The sequence below is a fragment of the Macaca mulatta genome, chromosome 8, assembly GCF_049350105.2.
Source record: "Macaca mulatta isolate MMU2019108-1 chromosome 8, T2T-MMU8v2.0, whole genome shotgun sequence".
In the NCBI taxonomy this organism is placed as follows: domain Eukaryota; kingdom Metazoa; phylum Chordata; class Mammalia; order Primates; family Cercopithecidae; genus Macaca; species Macaca mulatta.
The window spans coordinates 10,369,518-10,389,221 of NC_133413.1; the positions used below are offsets into that span (position 1 = coordinate 10,369,518).

Here is a 19,704-nt window from a genome sequence, read left to right on the forward strand (position 1 = left end):
CTCCTGTACTTCTTGCCACCCTGGGCCTGCCGTTGAGCAGGTCACACAACACTTAGAAGACGTCGTCCAAATGCCATGCCTCTCCCAGAGGGTTCCCTGCTCCCCACCTAGACGTTCATAACCACAGACACCAGTACCAAATTTGTACCAAAGAAAAGCATCTTTGCTAAGACAGGGAAGCATGAGAAAATTGTAAACCCTGCATATAAACACTGGTTTTCCTTTAAACAAACCTGGAGCTCTAAGATAAAATTAGGGATCTTGCTTTGTGTCTCTTCAGTGCTAACTTCCTTGCTAGTTTTCTTCTTTCTCAGCTTTACTTGCAGGCTCCTTTTATATCAAAAGCCCTTCCAGAGGCCTGTGTTTGAGCTTCACATTCACCTCTATTTCCAGCGAGAGCTTGGACTGACTGTGTCCAAACAACTCAGAAGGACGATTTGCTTTTCTCTGCTCCCGTTAAGCAGAAATGTCTGTGCCTTTCTTTTTGGCTCCAGCCTGGCAAGCACTTCCTTCTTTTTTTCCCTGATGAGGATGAAAAGCATCCCACAGGAAGCATCAGCTCCACTGCTCTGTCTCCCTGACCAAGTGTCCCTTCTATGGGTAAAGCCTGCTTCTGTCCCCAGGTGGAGGGAGGGCCGAGGGGCCCGACTCTTAGCGGTTGGATCAGTTGTTGGATCAGTTGATCAGTTGAATGGCCTCCTCTCTTTCCTGCCCCCACAGTGAACGACATCCACGTCTCTCTTTGTGGGAGATTTCTTTTTTTCTTATATGAAAATACTTTGTCTCTTTCCAGTTCTGTTCATATGGGACATTAGCTGTCACCCTCTCTAAATCAAGGACACAAAAGGTGATTACTTCAAACTTTGGGATCTTGGTTAAAATAGGGTGAAGCTGCCACCCAGAAAGGGGTGGTGATTTGGTTGTGTGAGGTGAATGTATTGGATCTGAGCTCAGCACCAGAGTCATGAATTTTCCATTCCATTTCCTTAGGAATGAGAAGTAGAATTTGTTCCCAAAACAACCAATCCACTACATCAAACGACATTACATAATGAATCACCTGATCCAGAGTTGCAGGGAGTTCCCATGTCCTGGCCACTTGCCAGTGCTCCACGCTGTCTGTGGACCCCAAATTGAGCACAGCCCCTCCTTCTCCATGGCTATTGGTGCCAATCTTGGGGTTGGCCATCTCCAAGGAACACTGGGCTTTCAGACCTGGCAGCGCATACCTCTGCCAGCACACGAGCTCCACTTCTGGGTGCTCGTGGCATTGCTGTGCCTTGGCCCTGAGCAGTTAAATCAAGGGAAAGATGCCCAACTCCCTGTTGACCCCTTTCCCCGGCTGGTTTGCATCTTCACCCACAGCTGAGGTGGAGAGAGACGCAGAGCAGACCTGCCTGCCTCCTCCCGCCAGAACACGGACTTGGCCTCTCCCACTTCCCCCAGGGACAGCCTTTCTCTAACTTTATGTTTCTCTTCTCGTTTTGAGGAGATGCCATTTGGAATCTGCTTGGCGTCTATAGCAAGTCCTGCTCTAGCTCCAAATGGCTTCTTGTTAAACAATACATTAAACCATTACCCTGTTAAACGGAGTTTGCAAGAATTTTAAACGGAGACTTAAACACTCGCACTGCACCACTCTGGCTTGAACCTGCATGCCGTTCTGAGGCCCTGTACTGAGGTCGCCCTACCAACTAGTGGCGAGAGGGAGGGTTCTTAAAGCAGCAGAAAAAAAAAAAAAAAAAAAAAAAAAACCAGGAGAAAGGCAAACTCTGGGTTTCATGACAGTGACTACAGATGAAGCAGCAACTGGGGACTTGGAAATGTTTGCACATGAAATGCTGGAACAGAGAGACATGAGCGCAGGCTTCCTCAGCCAGTGCAAGTGAGCCAGGTGGCTTCGTGGGGGCAGCTCTGACACCGGCAAGTTCAGAAGCCTCAGCATTTACTGCAGGTGGACCACTGACTCTCTTATTCAATAACTTCCCTAACCACCTACCGTGTGCCTAGCACGGTTCCCGGAGCTGGGGACAGATATAGCAATGAACAAAACAGAAAACCCTGCCCTCGTGGAGCTTCTGCTTCGTGTAGAGAGACAGGCAATAAACAAAGCAAATGTTTTCTCTATTAGAAAATGGAGTGCACGGAGAGCAAGAAAGCTGGGAAGAGAGAAGGGAAGGGAGGCAGAGCCCTGTGCAGTGAATAGCTGTATGCAGCTCCCTATTGGTCTTCAATAGGGAGACCAGGAAGGCACCAGTGAGGTGAGGGCGGGGCTGAGCTGTGTGGGAGGGGAGGCGGCCAGGCTGACAGACACCTGGGGGACAGTGTCCTGAGAAAGAGGAGTGGCCCAGACAAAGGCCTTGAGCAAAGGGAGAGCTCCCAGTGTCTGAGGGCAGCCAGGAGGGAGAGAGGAGGGGGACCTCTGTAATGGGTACCAGGGGCTCCCCAGGAGGCCAGCGGGGAGCCCTCTGCTTCCAAAGCCCGGCCTGCCCAAGGGTCTTGCCCAGGGAGCTGCTCTTCTGTGAGATTTCCCCCACTTTCCCACATGGGGAGTCTGGGTTAAGGAGCCCCCCTCACAAGTCAGCTGAGCCAGGACGCTGCAAGAGAGACTGCTCAGATCTCTCCACTCTCATCTTCTCTGGGCCCCAGAAACATGCCAGGAGACAGAAGGGCCTCCTGAAGCCCATTTCAGCTCTGGCCTAAGGAAGAGGAGCGTTGCGGGAGTCACAGTACCATGTAGGCAGCAGCGGTCCTTAATTATAAGACACTCACGTCAGAGGCCATCAAGAACCCGAGACCTCGTGGGAGCTTCCAGCTGCAGGAAAGACCGCGGCTAAATGACCTCCAACAGATCTTTCCCGTTATTTACGAATCTGAGCAAGAAACGCCCAGGAGTTTCACGAACACTGTCTTCTTGTTTATGTCCCTCTCACTACTGGGGATGCACTACTCAGGAAGAGGCTCCAGAAGGGACACCGGGGTGACTCCCCGTGAGCTGTCCCACCCCCTGCCTTGCTAAGACAGGAAAGCATGGTTACGGGTGGTGATTACGGCGGTGGGCTGGGGGAGGGGGGCACTCTCTGAGCTTCACCTTTTTCATCTGGGAAGTGTACTCCCATAGACCCATTCGATACTGGACCAGTCTGAGGTGTAGGTTGGTCAGAACACCAAGAGGAGTTCCAGGGGTCTGGAATTTGCCCAAGGGCCATCCCGAGCCAAGGTTTGGGCCTGGACCTGACCAAAGGAGAGTCCTGACTGCATCCCGGCCTCTTGCACCCCAGGCTGCCAGGCCCTGGTGCGAGTGCTGCTGGCTTCTCAAACCTGTTATCTTCAACACAATCGTGGGGCCCCCGTCGCAGGTCCTCCTGCCTCGTGCTGCTGCTGGGACCCCATCCTTTTCCTCACCGCTTGCCCTCACCAGCAGTCGCCAAGGACTTTGGGTCCTTCTCTGCTTATCAGGAACCTCCACAGACTTCTTTTCACCTGAGAGGAAAGGTGCCGCCCTTGAACACCACGTGAAGCCCCTAATGGGGGCAAAGGGGCCTGGTTTTGCACACCTGCTCTGCATTGACGGCTGAGTGCACCAGGGCCGATCCCTCTCCCTCCCTGAGCTTCAGTGATCGTGTTTGTAAACCCTAGTGATCTCTTCTATCGCAGAGGGGTGTTAGGAAGCAGAAGTGATGACATTTGCTCTTGGCAGAAAGGAAGCGCCCAACAGCGATAGCTGAGGGGTGCACACGGCCTCCACCCTTACCAAGGCTTTGGCTGAGTGAAGTGCTTTCACCGGGCAGGCTGTGTCTCCCAGGGCACTCACGGCAGAGTACCTGGCTAAGGGGCAGGGCAACGATTAACCTCTGTGAGCCTCATTTTTGCCTTATAAATTGAGAATAACCCTACCTGCCTAATCTCCTCACAGAGGATGCTGGGGACCCTGGCCAGGCTCTGCAGGTACAGAGATGAACAAGGCAGACAGATCTCTGTCCTGGGGCTTATGTTTTAGTGGAGGCAGGCAATGAACAAGTATATGAACAATGTAATTTCAAATATATATTGAGTATGAATACAGAAACTATATATATATACACACACACACATACATACACAGAAAAGGTGACATACATACACACCCTCTATATATATACTCTCCCTACATATATATAGATATGCTCACCCTCTCTATATAGATATATACTCTCTCTATATATATATACAGGCATACACACCCTCTTTCTCTTCTCTCTCTCTCTATATATGTATATACATTCATCGTCTCTCTATAGATATACTCGCCTTCTCTATATGTATAAATACACACACTCTCTTTCTCTCTATATGTACACACACACCCTCTCTCTTTCTCTCTCTCTCTATATATACTCGCCCTCTCTCTATATATATATGTATGCACACATACACACCCTCTCTATATATACTCACCCTTTCTCTATATATATACACATATACACACATATATATACACATACACACACACCCTCTCTCTCCATATATTCTCACCTTGTCTATATATATACACACACACATGCACACCCTCTGTCTCTCTCTCTCTCTCTATATATATATGTATACACTCACCTATCCTCTCTCTCATATGTATATGCTCACCCTCTCTCTATATATGATCACCCTCTCTCTCTATATATACACACACACCCTCTCTTTATATATGTATATACACACCCTCTCTGTATACATATACACATGCACACCCTCTCTCGCCATATAATATGTATACACACACACACACACACACACACACACCCCATCCCTCTCTATATATACACATACCCTCTCTATATATACATATACTGTCTATATATACACCTCTCTCTAGTGCTCTCTCTATATATATATACACACACACATATATATAGTTACCCTCTCTATGTATATGTATCCTCTCTCCGTGTGTGTATATATGTGTGTGTATACATACTCACCCTCTCTTGTGCTCTCTCTCTCTATATATATATTCTCTCTCTTTCTCCATATATATGTATATGCTCACTCTCTCTACGTATATATATACAATCTCACCCTCCCTCTATATATACATATTCTCTCTATATATACACACCTTCTATATGTACACAAACATATACACACACCCTGTCTTTCTATATGTACACATACCCTCCGTATATATACATACATAGTCTCTATATATACACATCACTCTTTATATATATATATATATACACTCACCCTCTCTATATACACATACCCTCTCTCTCTTTCTCTATGTGTATATATATGCTCACCCTCTCTTTCTTTCTTTATAGATATATATTCTCTCTCTATATATATATTCACCCTCTCTCTCTCTACATATATATGTACAATCTCACCCTCTCTCTATATATATAGAGATATTCTCTCTCTATATATATATATATACTCACCCCCATCTTTCTACATATATATATACACAATCTCACCCTCTCTATATATACGTATATACATATTCTCTCTCTCTATGTGTGTGTGTGTATATATATATACTTACCGTCCATCTCTCTATAGACATATTTTATACAATCTCACGCTCTGTGTTTATATACATATTCTCTCTATATATATATACACACACACACACATATATACACTAACCCTCTCTCTCTACACACAGGTATATATACAATCTCACCCTCTCTCTACATACATATACATATTCTATATATATATGTGTATATATATGTGTGTTTGTATATATACACACACATACACAACCTCTCTCTATATGTATATATACTCAGAATCCATGTTTCTACCCACGGCTTCCAAACAGTGAACTGAGGCTTGGAGAGTCAGTGCATTTGCCCAGGTCTACATGGCTGGACCTGAGCCAGCTCTGTTTGTACGGAACCCATGTCCTTTCCAGAGCATCTCACTGCCTCTGTCAAAACACAGCCGCTTCTGAGAGCAACAGGGCATTGTGCCTGGTCAGCTGTTGCTCCTCAATGAGAATGGATTTCCTGGCACTCTCCAGGGACAGCAGACAGCCATCTCCACAGTTTGCTCCAGGCCAGCCAGGATCCAGGCACCCTTGAGCCTTGTGCCATGCCAGCTGGGTGGCTGACATTTGTTCTAGAATCTCTAAAGTTTGCCTTTATGCAGCTGGCTGTGAAGATGGTATTTTGAGATCCCTGACAGAATCTTAAAAAGAAGAGACAAGTGAAGCAGGGGGCTGGATTTAGCGTTCCTCCTCCTGGGCCCTTTAAACCGTGGTGTTTGACCTTGAACTCCTTGAGGAGAGGTCTGGTACCTCCCTGTTGTCCACCATATTCCCAGAGTGGCCGCCAGCCCCCAGTAGGCTGCTCAGAAGAGCCCAGGGTCCAGGAGAGCCACAATGTAGTTTCTCACATGTCTGCTTTCCTGCAGCTATAGAAGAAATGCATTTGGGACCAGTGCTGAAGATTGCGCTGGTGACTCTTTCTTTAGAAACTGTAAGTTCTTTAGGAACCAGTCAGCTACTGTTTGTTGGAGCTGCACAGATGCTATCTTCATGGCCTTCCCAAGGTCCCTGCAGCTGTACCTCTGGGCCCCTTAGGATACCCACCACTTCTCAGGGGGAATTCTTTGAAAGGTCTAAATCTTCAGTTATTAGACACAGTCAAGTTCACTGTTTGTTTTTGAATTGATATAGAATATTGAGGACATACCCTATCACAGTTTCAACCTCAGCACTATTATATTTGGGGCCAAGTCATTCTTTGTTGTGAGGGGCTTTCCTGGGCATTGCAGTATTTAGCAACATCCCTGGCCTCTACCTGCCAGATGCCAGTAGCACCTGCACCCCGAGTTATGACAATAAAAAATGTCTCCAGACATTGACAAACGTCCCCTAGGGGCCAAAATCACCCTGGTTAAGAACCATTGCATTACTGTTAAATGGGTGATTCTGGGTGTTGTAGACTGAACATGGCCCCCTAAGATGTCTATCTCCTAACCCCCAGAACCTATAAATGTCATTTTATATGCACAAGGGACTTTGCAGATGTGATTAAGAACTTTGAGATGGGAAGAATATTCTGGATTATCCAGGTGGACTCAGTATAATCACAGGAACCCTCATAAGAAGGATCCAGGAGATCAGAGAGACAGAAGGCAGTGTGACAATGGAGCCAAAAGAGAGATCGGAGGATGCTACGCCATAGGTTTTGAAGATGGAGGAAGGGGCCATGAGCCAAGGAATGCAGGCAGCTCTAGAAGCTGGAAAAAGCAAGGAAACAGATTCTCCCCCAGAGCCTCCAGTAGGAGCACAGCCCAGCTCACAGCTGAGTTTTGGACCAGTGAAATTCATTACAGATTCTGACCTCTAGAATTGTGTGCTAGTAACATTTGTGTTCTTCTCAGCCATTAAGTTTGTGGTAATTTGTTACAGAAACCCTAGGAAACTATCACATTGGGGAAGGTCGATTTCACTGAGCAATGGAAGGAACTGTGCCCTGCTGACCTCAGAGAATCCAGGGCAGATAGCAGAAAAAGGGGGTTCTGTTCACAGCATCCTGTGGTCAGGGCATCAAGAGCGTCGCCACCTGGATTTTGCATTTGTGGCATTGATTGGGAAAGTGTGTCTGTGTAGGTGTCAGCTAAGGAATCATTTGTTGGGTGTCCACTCTGTGCCAGGCAGGGAGGTCACAGGAATGGATAAGACAGTGCTTCTATCATCAAGAATAAATGTTAGCACTATCCTCGGGGAAGTCTCAGTTAAGGAAGGGAGAGAGAGAGACTGCACAGAAAGTGTGACTATGAAATAGTCTCTATGGCCAAGCATGGTGGCTCACACCTGTAATCCAGCATTTTGGGAGACTAAGGCTTAAGTTCGAGACCAGCCTGGGGAACAGAGCAAGAGCCCCCCTATCTCCCCAAATAACAACAAAAAGCCAGGTGTGGTGGTGCATACCTGTAGTCACAGCTACTCAGGAGGCTGAGGTGGGAGGATTGCTTGAGACCAGGAGTTCATGGTTACAGTGAGCCACGATCACACCACTGCACTCCAGTCTTGGGGACAGAGGAAGACTCTATCTTTAAAAAGGAATAGTAAGGCCGGGCGCAGTGGCTCAAGCCTGTAATCCCAGCACTTTGGGAGGCCGAGACGGGCGGATCACGAGGTCAGGAGATCAAGACCATCCTGGCTAACGCAGTGAAACCCCGTCTCTACTAAAAAATACAAAAAACTAGCCGGGCGAGGTGGCGGGCGCCTGTAGTCCCAGCTACTCGGGAGGCTGAGGCAGGAGAATGGCGTGAACCTGGGAGGTGGAGCTTGCAGTGAGCTGAGATCCGGCCACTGCACTCCAGCCCGGGCGGCAGAGACTCCGTCTCAAAAAAAAAAAAAAAAAAAAAAAAAAAAAAAAAAAAAAAAAGTAATAGTAAAGTAAAATAAAATGAAAAACTGATATGGGGGAGAAATGCACAGCATGCTGTTGAGATTATGGAGGTGAGAATCAATGCATCCTGGGGGGCTCAGAGGAGGTCCCCAGCAGGAGGCGATGCCTGGGCTGAGCTTGGAGGATGAGCAGAAGTTGGCCAGGCAAAGATCAGGAAAATCATTCTAGGTAGAGGGAATGACATGAGCAAGGATAAACATGGCATATGTATGTGGGCTATGTGTCTCTCTTGGCACCCACCTGTATGTTGGTGGTGTACATTGCTCTGTGCTAGGCACTGAGCTAAGCCCTTTCATAGCCACTTGACCTTTGATCCTTACAGTACCCTCATGAGGCGGCACTCAATTATTGCCTTTTTGCAGATGAGGAAATGGGGATGGTATCCAGCCTCATGTGGCAGGAAGGTGGTGGCAGCTAACCTGGCTCTGGAGCACACCCTCAGAACCACTTTGCCCTCCTGTCACAGGAAGCAAATTATTGTCACTAGATCTTGAACATGGGACCAGGAGCCTGGCCCAGACACAGAAGCCCTGGGCCCCATGAATGGGAGCTTGGATTTGAGCCTGCTGAGAAGGGCTTTCAGCTTTGTAACTCCACAGCATTTGAGCCTTTGGACATCAAAGTCATCTTGGGTGTATTGGATTTGAATCCCCTCTCCAACAGCTTAATTTTGTAACGGTCTCAAAATATAGGTTTAATTATTATTTAGGTATGGCAGAACCAACAGATCAGAGGGAGCCAGCATAGAAAAGATAGTTTAATATACTCACAGATCCCAAGAGGAGGGGACAAGGCATGCCACAGTGCAGGGTCACACAGAGAAGCACCCAAGTGAGTCAGGAGACAGAGGGGAGAGGGGAGAGCTATGGGCAAAGGCTCCTGTTGTGGTCTCCACAGGAAGGAGCGGGTAAGACAGGAAGGCTGCTTCGGATGGCCAGTCTGATTGATTTCTGCAGGCCTCAGGGCTGTCTCTAGTTGTCTGGTACCTGGCCCTGGGGAGATGAGGGCAGGTGGATAGTGACCGGGAGGGTGGGAGCCCATTCAGGAGATGGTTGGGAGATGTGGGTCTGGATGGATTGGTCTGCATGTGAAAGGCATGCTCATAGAAGAGTTTTTTACTTTCACTAAGAATTGGCTAACCCTGGGTGGGGCAGTCCCTCCAGGGTCAGCAAGGTCCCCCCCACCCCTCCCCCAGAGATGTGAAAGCCTCAGAATAAAAAGACTTGCTTAATACAGTAATCTTAGGCAAATTCTTTTACCTCCCTGAGCCTCAATTCCTTCCTCTGTAAAATAGGGACACTGACAGGCATTCTCACGGGATTATTGTCCCATTAAATTCAATGAAATACGCACAGAGTCTGGCATACTTAATGTCTGATGCACTGAAACATTCAGGAAATGTGAATTCCTTTTCTTCTCTGTCTTTAACCCCCAAGGTTTTCTTCTAAATGACAAAGGCATAAATGAAAGCTCCCAGGGAACTTCCTTTCCCGCATTTGGAGAGCATTGTGGGAGGTCATGGCGGCTAGGGATGGGGGCCATGATCCCTTCCCTTGTTTGCCTGCTTAAGAATTCAAGAATAGCTGTGGACTCTTTCATGAGAAAAATAACCCACACAGTTTTGCATGTAATTCCAGAAGGACCAAACCAAATCCCTGCCCTGCCCTTAGGGAGCTAGCATTCACCGTGGAACATAGTAGAACTAAAAAACCAAAAGTAACAAGAAGAGAAAAGTTGATCAAGGTGGTATGAAATGCTACAGTGAAAAAAAAGCAAGAAGGCAGGAGGGAGTCTTGAGGGGTATCTTAGTCCATTTTCTGCTGCTATAATACCAGAGACTGGGTAATTTATAAAAAATAGAAGCGTATTTGGCTCATGGTTTTGGAAGCTGAGAAGCTGAAGATTGAGAAGCTGCATCTGGTGAGAGCCTCCTTGCTGTGTCTTAACATAGCAAGAGTGGGGGGGGGGGAGAGAGAGAGAGAGAGAGAGAGAGAGAGAGAGAGAGAGAGAACTCAGGCCAAACTATTTTCTTTTTTTTTTTTCTGAGACACGGTCTCGCCTTGTCGTCCAGGCTGGAGTGCAGAGGCGCAATCTCAGCTCACTGCAACCTCTACCTCCCCAGTTCAAACAATTCTCCTGCCTCAGCCTCCCAAGTAGCTGGGAATACAGGTGCATGCCACCACGCCCGGCTAAATTTTTGTATTTTTAGTAGAGATAGGGTTTTGCCATGTTGGCTAGGCTAGTCTCAAACTCCTGACCTCAAGTGATCTGCCTGCCTTGGCCTCCCAAAGTGCTAGGATCACAGGCGTGAGCCACCATGCCCAGGCCAACCTACTTTTTAAAAGTCAGGAACCCAGTCCCTGGATAACCAACCCACTTCCGTGTTAACTGCACCAATCCATTCAGGAGGCAGAGTCCTCATGGCCTAACTACCTCTTGAAGGCCCCACCTCTACACATAATGCTACAATGGTGATTAAGTTCCCCACATCTGAGCTTTTGGGGGACACATTCAAAGCATGGCAGGGAGTTGCAGTTTTAAGTGTGGTGGTCGGGGAGGGCCTGGCTGAGAAGCTGGTCTTTGCATAAAGGTCTTGGTGAGAAGATGACATTTGTGTGACAACGTAGGGATACCAGGGGGGAGAGCGTTCCAGGCAGCGGAACTAGCAAGTGTGGCTGGAGCATGTCTGAAGGGCCAGCAGGAGAGGACCCCAGGGAGGGCAAAGGGAACTTGACAGATTAGATTTAAGAACAGCTTAGCCGTTGGAGGGGGAGATTCCTGGGAGGGGAAAGCAGGCTGGTCCCATGGGTGACTATATATACGTGTGTGTATATGTATATACATATATATATATATATATATATATAGGGCAGGGCAGCCCTGCTGGCCCTTCTGAGGACTGTAGCTTTTACCTGGGGTGACAGCACATCAGTGAGGACAGGCTGGCCATGCTGCAGTTTAAAATACCTCCATAGTTCCAGTGGCCTTAAGCATTTTCGATTTACTTCCCGCTCGTTACCTGTGAGTCATGGGTCCCGGTGGAGCAGCCTCTTCCTGGAGCATAGGTGAGCACCCTCTTCTGCCCGGCAGGGCCACACATCCCTTCTGCTCACGTGTCTGGCTAGAGCAAGTCTCAGCCACACCTCAGTCCAGCAGGGTGGGCGTGTACATCCTCCCACACAAAAGGCGTGTTGAAAATCAGTGACCCACCAGGCACCGGAAGCCACGTGGAGGGAAACATTGTAGCTTAATCATGTTGGCTGCTGTAGTGTGGATAGAGTGTTGAGAGGAGGGCAGATGCAGAGAGGCCAGTTAGGAGGCCATTCCAGCAATTCAGGCAAGAGAGACAGAACAGAAGTGTTGCCAGCTTTGCAGTGGCTTGAACGTCTAGGCAGGGCCTCCCAGGGGTGGGTCCTTCGCTGTGTAGACCCACAAATTTGACTTTGTTAGTGCTCACAGAAATGATCAGAGGGCTGACATATGATAACCAAATTAATAAGAAACTGATGTATAAGCCTCAATGATAATTATTTAATGTGTGGTTGAGGATGGAAAGAGATCTTTCCCAGTGATTCAAAAAACAATCTGAGTTTTGGATTCAGGCAGGCCCGTGTTCAAATTCCAGTTCTACAACTTCTTAACTGCTTGATGTGGAAAAGTTACTTAATTAGTCTGTGAGCCTGTCTCTTCATCTTGAAATCAGTCTACTGCTGCTGATAGCATGCTAAGGAAGAACAATTAATTTATGTGCAGTGCCTAGCATAGAGTCTGGGTCAAGGTGGCTGCTCAGTAGAGGAAAGATATCAGTGTTATTGAATTTACTAGAAACTAACAGATGACATGATATGCATGAATTCAGAGGCAAAAAAAAAAAAAAAAAGAGATATTTCATAGAAACCGTGGTAAGACCTGATATTCTTTCTCCCTTGGCCTATCTTGCTTGTATTAAAGAGTTTTTTGTCCAGCCAAGGGATGGTGTGATCGCCCAGATTTTGGCTTTTCTGAGATATCCAAATTCTCCTTTCTTAAGTTTACACGGGATCACTTGGATCAGCCTTGGGTTTTTCCCAATCTCGTCAGCCACATGTATGTCAGTCCTGAGGGCTAGGGCCACAGATGTGATTGCCGTCTCTTCTCTTTGACCCTTCTTTTTTTTTTTTTTTCTGAGATGGAGCCTCGCTCCATCGCCAGGCTGGAGTGCAGTGGCGTGATCTCGGCTCACGGCAACCTCCACCTCCCGGGTTCAAGTGATTCCCCTGTCTCAGCCTCCAGAGTAGCTGGGACTACAGGTGCGTACCACCACACCCAGCTAATTTTTTTTTTGTATTTTAGTAGAGACAGGGTTTCACCATGTTGGCCAGGATAGGATGGTCTTGATCTCCTGACCTCGTGATCCACCTGCCTTGGCCTTCCAAAGTGCTGGGATTACAGGCATGAGCCGCTGCGCCTGGACTCTTTGACCCTTCTTAAGGGTTCATCTGGAGATGTCAGAGGTGCATTAAAGTGACCCCATGTGGAAACCTCACATCTGAATCACACCCTCTTCAAGTACAGAAATGTAATGAAAACGAGTATGTCAGTGCTTATGAAAGACTGTGCTCAAAGCAACCCATTAGACCTGAAGTTATTTGCCATTAAAATGGCAAAACCACAATTACTTTTCACCAGCCTAATATTTCCTGTGTACATATTTTCAACAAAAGTTTTAAAAGAAGATTGCTTTTTTGTTGTTGTTTTCTCATTAGCACTAAGGAATTTAATTCTGACTGATAACCAGGTAGTGCCCTGCATGTGAAGACCACATCTAGAAGTACAGCATTGAATGTAGAATAGGCATTGAATTTGGAGACAGGCCCTTCTAATTTGCATAGACACTCACCAAGCTTTTCAAGAAGGATGGCTGATCCTGACCAGTGGTGTGCTGGTAAATGTTTAACAACCAACATTTAGCAGGATTTGGTGGAGCTCTGGTTTGTACCATTTGCCAATTGCTGTGGTGTAAATACTCCCACCATGCCAATTTCAAGCCTGCAACATGACATCAGCCAGCCCACAGTTTAACAATTGGCCAACTCCAGCACGCACAGATCCAGATTCTGGGGAGTGAAATAGTCTCGGGTTTCAGTATGAGCTCTCTTGCTTACTAGCTGTGTGGCCTTGGGCAGATTATTTAACGGCTTTGAGCCTAGCTCATAGAAGGCATCAGGATGCTTGTTTTCTTCCCTCTTGGTGGCCCAAATAGAAAAGTACGTTTGTCACATCACTCCCTTGCCATGTCTCCTGGGGGGAGGCGAGGACGGGAGACAGTGGGCTATGCTTAGAGAGGCAGTGGACGCAGTTGCCTTATCGTTTTCTGGGAACATTTCCAAGAAGAAACTGGACTTTTTTAAAATGTGGGAAGACAGAGGGAAGTTTGACAGATGGAAGGGGAAGAATTGCTGTCTAAAAGGAACTCATTGTGGGAAAAATACAAAATAGGAATTTGAAAAGCAGATGGTGGAGATCCCCCAAATGTTAGCTTCCCCAGGAGGGAGGGAGGGAGGGAGGGAGGGGGCCCAGGTTGAAAGAGGGAGATGTTGTCCTTGATGTGCAGACCGACAGATAACCAGCTAAACCTGTGTCTTGTTTGGAGCATCTCTAGAGAACCAGCTCACTGGGGTACAATGCCACAGAATTACATAGAATGCAAATATCAGGATATGGCTGTGGCCACATCCACGTCTCTTCACTGCTGGTTCGGTTTCCTCATCTGTAATATGGGGATAAGAAACCTGGCAGGAAAAGGCTGCCATAAAGAGCTCAAGAGATGGCAGGAAGAGAACTGGGGAACAGCTAAGGGTGGGGTGTGAAGAAGGACAGAGCAGATCCCAATCCCAGCTGTCACACAGAGCCAGGAGGAGAAGCACCGAGGCAGTCCTCCGAATGCTGCACGACCTGAGCGACAGGTCTCCACCGGGGCTGATTTGGGAGGAAAGCAGGTGGTGGGAGAGTGAGGAGGGCAGGTGGCCTGCCTTCGGGAAGCTTGGAGAAGATGAGACAAGGAGAGAAGGGACAGTTTCAGGAAAGGATACAGGGTCCAGGGCCTATGCTGTGTAAATGGGAGAACCTTGACCCTGGCTACCCACTGATGGGAATAAGCCAGGGAGAAGGAGCTGGGGAGGAAAGAGGCAGGAAGCTGGGATCTGGGGAACTGCACGTAGCTGACTTTTCCCACTCCTGTCCTGCCCCATGCTTAGGTCCCTCTTCATCAAGTGTGTTTCTGACACATAACTTAGTGGTGGGTATGAGCTGACACTCTCGGGCAGAGAGTAGGTGAGGCAGGGCTGGGCCTTCACCTCCCATTCTGCAAAACCCATTCCTGCAGTTGAGCCCAGCTCTGGCTCAGGGGCAGTTGGTGACCATCTCTAGGCACTCCTGCGGCTTTCTGGAGCATGTCTTCCTCCAGGTGCTGCGTTCAGCCTGTAGGGAGCTCTGGACATTGTTTCCTCCTTCAGGTACCCTTATTGGAGATGTGACTGGTCCCCTGATGCAGCTCCACCCTGACCCATCCCGGTCACAGCCTCCCTGCCTGGCCTGACCCCTTCCGTGGCACCTCCTTGCTCTCCCGCCTCACCTACTCCCTCCAGGTTCTAGGATCTCATCCTTTGCAAGACGCCCTGTCACTGTGCTTCTCATTCGGTAGGGCACCCATAGTCACACGTTTTGCTTTGTTCCCCAACTGGCCATGACCCCTGGGCATTGAAACCACCAAATAGGCCATTCCCTGATGACTGCCCCTCCGGCTTTGTGCCATCGGTCATAAGGTGTGGCCATTCCATTTCTGGAACCTGAGACCCCAGGGCTGGTGATCAGAGCCCAAAGGCCCTCTCTCCAAGCCTTTCTCTGGGGAGTTGCCCTTCCCCAGCCCCCCAGCCCCAGGGGTCTCTGGTCCAGTGACCTCCCAGCCAGCTGCACTGCACTAAGGTCAGCTCAGTGGGCATGCTGCCAGCCCTGCCTCCTGGTCTGCACCAGGGAAAGGGAGCTGTGAAGGTCACTGCTCAGAGCTTGTCACAGCCGAACGTGAAGTGTGTAACAATTTCTAGTCTGATCTTCGGAATGCAGAAAGCGATGGAGCTGGAAGTGGAAGGGAATCGTAGATGCTCCCAGGCCTGTCCAGGAATTTCACTGGGGGCCTCCACAGCCGGTTCCTGTGTGCTTGGGTCTTACCTAGGAGAATGCATTGACTTTTGAGTTGACTTCAGACAAGAAGGAAATTTTCCAAGTGAGCCACTGCAGAGAAGGAAGAACCTGCACTCCCTCTCTCTGTAACAGAACACACAGCAAGCTTTGAAGATGAACCACTTGGCGGTGGTTGTGCATGGTTCTGTCCGCACAGTATGCATCTGCTCAGGCTGCGGTCACAGAGCACTGCAGATCAAGGTGCTACTGGTCTGAGAAGTCTCTCTTGAGACCGACCTCCTTGGCTTGTAGACGCCTGTCTTCTGGCTGTGTCCTCACATGGTCATCCCCCTGTATATGTACCTGTGTCCTAATCTCCACTTCTTAGAAGGACCCGGTCACATAGGGTTAGGGTCCACCCTAATGGCCTCGTTGTACCTTAATCGGCTCTTTAAAGGCCCTATCTCTAAACACAGCTACATTCTGCGGTCCTAGGGGTTAGAGCTTCAGTATATGGATTTTGTGGGGGAGACACAACTTAGCACCTACCTCCCCAGGCCCTTCTCAATAAGAAAATGCATGTAGATGCTCAGTGAATCCTGCCAGGTTCTCTGGGATAATCAGGTGCATGGATGGGGAGGGTTCAGAGCAAGAAGTGCATCTTCTGTCCTAACTTCCCATCTCCTGCCCCAATTGAGTCCCCAGAATTCACAGGCTGTCCTCAAGGCACCCTTTGCTCATGGCCCTCTGAGGAAGAATTGCAGTGACGATCCTGTAGGGGCTGCAGGACTTGTTCAGGGAAAAGATGCAGAAGTGGCTGAGCCATGAACATTTGGTCCCTTGACCAAACGTAACGATATAGACAATGTCACAGACACGTCCAGATGAGTTCCTGGGGGGCAGGCTGAAGACACGTTCATTGATGCCCTCCATCACAGGTTTTTGAGTCCCACCAGGGCAAGGACTACCCTCTGTTAAGCACCCAGTAGAAACCTGTTCCCAAATGGGGTCCTGAAGTGGGCCTGGCTTTCCTGGTCTCTTCTCAGGGATGAACTCAGCCTACCAACTGCACCAGCTCTGGTCCCAGAAAATGTGCCCAGAGCCTTGGATAGAATGGGGAATGCTTTGGTGATGAGGTGGATTAGAAAGTGATGGGGGTAAGAGTTTTGACATCCCCCAGGCAATTCCCCTCCTTACAGGATCATCCCTGCCTCTGTTGCTGGCAGAGAGAGAGAGGGGCAGGCACTTCAGGGGCACGAGGCCTGTACACCGACTCCCCATTGCTCTGTGTGGCCAAAGGTGTTCTTTTTGATCTTGGGCAGGTGGTGGAAGTTCACCTTCTCCTTTCACTGTTTGGAGCATTTCACAGTGTCAAGGATGTGGCCTGGCGTTCCAACTCTGAAGAGCTAATGGCTGGACACCAGAACAGGCTCCCACCATTGGAGAAGGCTGATGACCTTCAGTACAAAGGACCTTGAGAAAGGTATTGCCTGCTGGATATCTGGAAAACTGAACTGACAGAGGGACCAGATGGAGAAAGGATGGAGAGTGGCATGGCAGGAAGCATTCTGTCCTCACAGAGATGGCCAGTGGTTCTCAGGACAGTCTTGAGGAAGCCACCCAAGCCCCTGCACCTCTGCTTCCTGTGGAATAGGTGGGTTAAAGTGGATGGTCTGAGAAGCTCCCCTGGATAGAAGGTTTGGCCATTCATAACTTGACCAAGTCAGGAACAGATGAAGCAGAGACTTAAAACTGGGCTGGCCATTAGCTCTCTAGCAGACTCCCCAGTCAGATGCCTGGAATCACAGTCTTCCATGGGACCATTTCCCAAGCCCTCCTTGTAAGTTAGCAGTGATGTCTTGCAACACTGAGGAATGTTTGTGCAGTACCCTTGGGAGAAATTCTAGAAGCCTCAACTGCAGTGCCTGGTCAGCTAAAACAAGAGTAGTTTCAGCACCACCGCCATGAAGGGAGTGGCAGGAAGAGAACACCAGTCTTCAAAACCATAGCCACACACCTGGAAATGGGGTAGGTAACTTTGAAGGCAGAAGAATGGAGAAGAATTCTATTTGGCTTTGCAATTTGTGGCTGATGGGCATTTATTCATAATTGGTGTGAACAGGGCCAATGTCACAGCACAGAGAACAGCAAAGTCAGAACAACGAAGGCTGAGGTTGATCCTAACTCTGCACCCCAAGTCTGTTTGAAGCATGCTCAGAACTCAACTGGATCTGACCAGGCCCCAGCAGAAGCTGAGCTGCACCTTCTTGCTTTATGAGCTCAGCACTTATGCTTTTCTGAGTAGAAGGTAATAGAGTTTGTTTATCAGAAAGAACACAACAATCAAGCCTTCTTCCCACTCAGCTCCCATAGAACTCCCATCTGATTACTATGGGTTGGCAGGACCTACGAGATGTTCATGATGAACATCAAGCAATGAATTCGGCTGGAGAGCAAGGATGTCAGGAGGATGTTTAATGGAAATTTTTGAGGGTGCTTCAGTGCTGGGTCCAGACTATGAAGGTGTGATTTCAGCCAGGCGCGGTGACTCATGCCTGTAATCCCAGCGCTCTGGGAGGTCAAAGTGGGAGGATTTTTTGAGCCAAGAGTTCGAGATCAGCCTGGGCAACATGTTAAAACTCTGTCTCTAGGCTGGCCACAGTGGCTCACGCCTGTAATCCCAGCACAATGGGAGGCCAAGGTGGGCAGATCCCTTGAGGTCAGGAGTTCAAGACCAGCCTGGCCAACATGGTGAAACCTTGTCTCTGCTAAAAATACAAAAATTAGCCAGGTATGGTGGTGTGTGCCTGTAGTCCCAGCTACTCGGGAGGCTGAGGCAGGAGAATTGCTTGAACCTGGCAAGTGGAGGTTGCAGTGAGTGGAGATCATGCCACTTCACTCCAGCCTGGGTGACAAAGTGAGACTCCCATCTCAAAAAAAAAAAAAAAAAGAGAAGAAGCAGAAGAAGAAACTCTGTCTGTACAAAAATTAAAAATAAAAAAGTTAGCTGGGCTCACTGGCACATGCCTGTGGTCCCAGGTATGGGAGACGGAAGGATCACTTGAGCACAGGAGGTTGAGGCTTCAGTGAGCACTGATTACGCCTCTACACTCCAGCCTGGGTGACAGGGTAATAAAACCCTGTCTCAAAAAAAAAAAAAAATGTAATTGTACATCGTCTGCCCTCCAGAAATCTACAACCTACGTCACGTTACTCCTAAGGGAAGTTCTCCTCCCTGCTGCAGCCTAACAGACAATGTGAGCACTAAAAGTTTCCCTGACCAACCATGTGCAGCCTCTGCAGACACACATGAGATGCCCTGTGTGTACCACAAGGGAAGCAGGACATGTGTCATGTTCAGAACTTTCTAGAGAAGTGAAAGGAAAATTGCCATGAATGCTCTTTAGATGTTTTCCAGATAGATTTCCATGGAGAACTTGGGATTGTGTTGCCCCTGTTTGTTTCAAATCTCCATGGTTGTTATTACTATCAAAGTGACACATGCCCATTGTAACAGTTAACAGACTTTTTTATTGCCTGTTCTTCAAGCTAGGACTCTGAGCATCATTTGAGATGATGGAAGGAGGGGGCCTTTGTGAGACGCGCGAGGCAGAGCCAGTGCTGGGAGAGTGTCACGTGGCAGAGGACTTGTATTCTTCATCGGGCTTTGGAGAGTTGTGGGGAGTTGGGCAGGTCCCAGGGAAAGACAAGCAGAAGCCTGGCGTTCTGGGGAAGTTTAACTGGTGTCTTGATGAATGGGGCTTCTGGATCTGATCTTTGAGCTTAAGGGAGAAATGACTGGGTAACTTTGATTTCAACCTGGAAGAATGTCGTGGGGAAACTGTGCTCTGTGGGAGGGTAAGGCTTTCCTAAGGGGGTCATTGCCAGTGGGACAGTATTCAGTCTCCTGTTGCATTTACTTACATTTAGTTGTGAAATTTTGGGAGAAAAGACCAACAAAAGAGACCCCAGATGGACTGTGCAACTGATGCACGGGGAGCTGGGGGTTGGTAATGGGGGAATCTTGCTTAAATGGAGATTGTATGACAAAACTCGAATAATGACTGGTTGTTCACGGGTGGATTTGGGGAGACTTCAATAACAATGGATTATGTTTCATTTGGTTTAGTTGCAAATA

At 48.3% G+C, this 19,704-nt stretch overlaps 1 protein-coding gene across 1 annotated transcript in view; it reads left to right on the top strand.

Moving 5' to 3' along the window:
• XKR6 (XK related 6) overlaps nucleotides 1-19,704 on the top strand; it is a 299,519-nt gene that overhangs the window by 276,904 nt on the left and 2,911 nt on the right. The gene's annotated exons all lie outside the window — the stretch shown is intronic.